Source organism: Portunus trituberculatus, chromosome 41 (genome assembly GCF_017591435.1).
Source record: "Portunus trituberculatus isolate SZX2019 chromosome 41, ASM1759143v1, whole genome shotgun sequence".
In the NCBI taxonomy this organism is placed as follows: domain Eukaryota; kingdom Metazoa; phylum Arthropoda; class Malacostraca; order Decapoda; family Portunidae; genus Portunus; species Portunus trituberculatus.
Window position 1 is genome coordinate 12583886 of NC_059295.1, and position 2963 is coordinate 12586848.

The following is a 2963-nucleotide window of genomic DNA, read 5'->3' on the forward strand; positions in this document are numbered from 1 at the left end:
CCTTCATAAACCTCCTTACGAGGTAGTGCTGGCCCGCAGGGTTGCCATCAATAGTAGCGACTGCTGAAATAGCAGAACGTAGGGTATTCATTGAACTGTATCCCCGACCCTTTGCCTTCTTAAACTCCAGAAACAAAAAGTCTAATAAAATTGCTATAGATGGCTGAACAGGATCAACTTTTCTCCTGACACAAAATGACATCCATCTTGGGACATGAGACCCATACTGTAGTTTTGTGCCGTCTCTCCATGATTGAAGCAAAAACTCGGCAACTTCTGGTGAAATGCCTCGACTCTCGAATGATCTCCCGAGAGCATCATAGCCGTAAGAATTAACCTTCGACCCTGCGGATGTACAAGAAATTGGTCTTGCGGAAGAACTAAGGAGGCGCATGGAAGAAGGACTGGGGGCGCAGCTAGTAGGCGAAGGGCCACCGGAAACCACACCTGGGTAGGCCAAAGCGGGAGAATAGTGATGGACGTTGCCCCTTCTTCTTGGAGTTTTTTCAACATCCTGCCAATGACAATGAAAGGCGGAAAGGCATAAGACTTCATATTTGACCAGGCAATAGTGAAGGCGTCCGTATATAAAGCATAAGGATCTGGCTTCCATGATACATAAGTAGGCAACTGGGCATTAATCCTAGATGCAAAGAGGTCAATATTTGGAGTATAGAACCGTTTACATAACCTTCTGAAAATACAAAATGTAAGCATCCATTCAGTGTCCAAGTTCCTGACCCTAGATTGAAAATCTGCCTCAGCATTGTCAACCCCCCTTTACAAATTCTGCGGACAGAGTGATTCCTCTCCGCCAAGCCCAATAAGAAATCTGTTCTCTTAAAGTATTAAGGGAAAGCTTTGTGCTGCCACATCGATTTATATAAGCAATCGCAGTGGTGTTATTTGACCGAAGGCGGATGTGAGTCTGCGTGCACTGCTGGCAGAGAGATTGTATGCCCAAAAGTATGGCCTTTAACTCCAGACAATTTATATGGCCTAGCTCCTCATGAGCCCAATGTCCACCTGTCGTAACGTCACCAACTTTCGCTCCCCAACCTGTAAGACATGCATCAGAGTGAATTTCCATTTCAGGCGGGCAGGAGACCAGGGATTTGGTTTGAGCATCAATATTATCGACACTCATAGCCTTGACAATGGCCGGTTTAGTTTCAGGGACCTTCATGTTAGGCACATTGCTGGGCACTTTAATCTTACTAGCAGTTGCTTTGACACTATCAGCCACGGGTCGGCGCCTTAGGCTATCATTAACGATTGTGGCAAGACAATCAGAAATCGGAGCACCTTTGGCCTCTTCACCTATAAAGCTGTCAGACAGTTCACTCAAGAGCCTTGAGAAAATCTGCGTCATCACCATCAGCAGCAACAGCTGGCTGATCAACAGACTGAGTGTGGAGGACAGCCTCCAAAACCATCCAGAGGGTCTGGGTCATTTATTTCCTCCTCACGTATTTCCTCGGTATCACTACCAGAGGAAGACATGTCATGATACCTACTAAAATCACCTTGGCGCGAGGAAGAAGCATAAGGTGCATTGCGTTGGTCCAATTTTCCCACCAAACCATGTAAAAGATTAGTAAGAAGATCCAGCTTGTGGTCCGGAACAGACACGTTCACAGTCGAACGATGTGGACTGCCGTCAGGTTGTTGACTGCTACCTGGCTGAGGAGAAGGGCATTGACGCTTGCCGGGCAAACCATCAGAACCATCATAACTCCTCTTAGAAACGTCTTTTGAAAAGTCATCATCACGCCTACTGGGCCGTAAACTGTCCCGAGGGACTGAAGAGAAGGAAGAATCATGCCTAGACATGACTTGGCTGTTGCCTTGGTCTGCCATGGCTGAACACGATCCTGTAAAGTAACTACCCAGTTATAAACAGGCAGACCACGGCACGGCCCTAATCAGTACACAAAAGTAAAGGTCCTAGGACCTCACATAAAAAACAGGTCCGAGGACCGATGTAAAACCTAATACACAAACAGCCAAAAGTAATAAAACCTTGCTCACCGAGTAAACCAGCTGGAGCAACCTGCACACGAGTCAACAAGTAGTAAACACCACTGAACGGTCCTGGGTCTGTAAGCAAAACACCCAAACTAGGAAAAGCGTAAAAACACAATCCTAGAACACTGTCGTCACTCTCAAAAAAGGACAAGGAAACAGAAAAGGTGAAAAAACTCACCACGGACGACGTGAAGGAACTGGAACGGAGGTGTAGACTGAGCGAAAGCGAGCTGTAGACTGATGTGAGTCATGAGCTGCAGTCATCTCATTGGCTACCTCTGACGCAGTTAAACTATAGGCGTTTTCAGTAGCGTCACCGCAAGACCAAACATGTTTGACTTCACGCTGAACAGGACAGTGCTGAGGACACCGTCGGTAGTGCCAGACGACCGTGTCACTGTGATCTCAATCCCTGGGAGAAGTTATCGTACACATCAGTCGCCTGAGCCAGCACTGTGGTCAAGACGTAAACACAGCATCATAGTGGAAGAGTTTGGAGATTTATTCCTTGATGGGGAGTATTATAGGTCACCAGTGTTTCATCATTTGTATATGCTGAGGGCCGAGCAGCGCAATACTCATCAAAAACAACAGGTCTTCAGTCCTGGAAGTGGTTTGATCTACGCGGGCTTGTTTTGAAGGTGTATCATTGTAGATGTATGGCTGCGGTTTTCTGACGCCTATATAATTGAATTACGTCAACAATTAGCAGCTAATCTATTTTTACCATCATTCATTACTTTATGATATAAGGATTTGCAAAAATATTATAATTTTTTCACCTAATAATAGAAAAGTAACTCCATTATTGTATCGAAGTCACGACTAGAAGTATGGACAACACCCACAACAAGGACGGATAGATGCGACATGTCACCAGCTACCACCAGCTCCTTAATTTATTTCACGCCGTATTTTTTATATTGGTTCTCTCC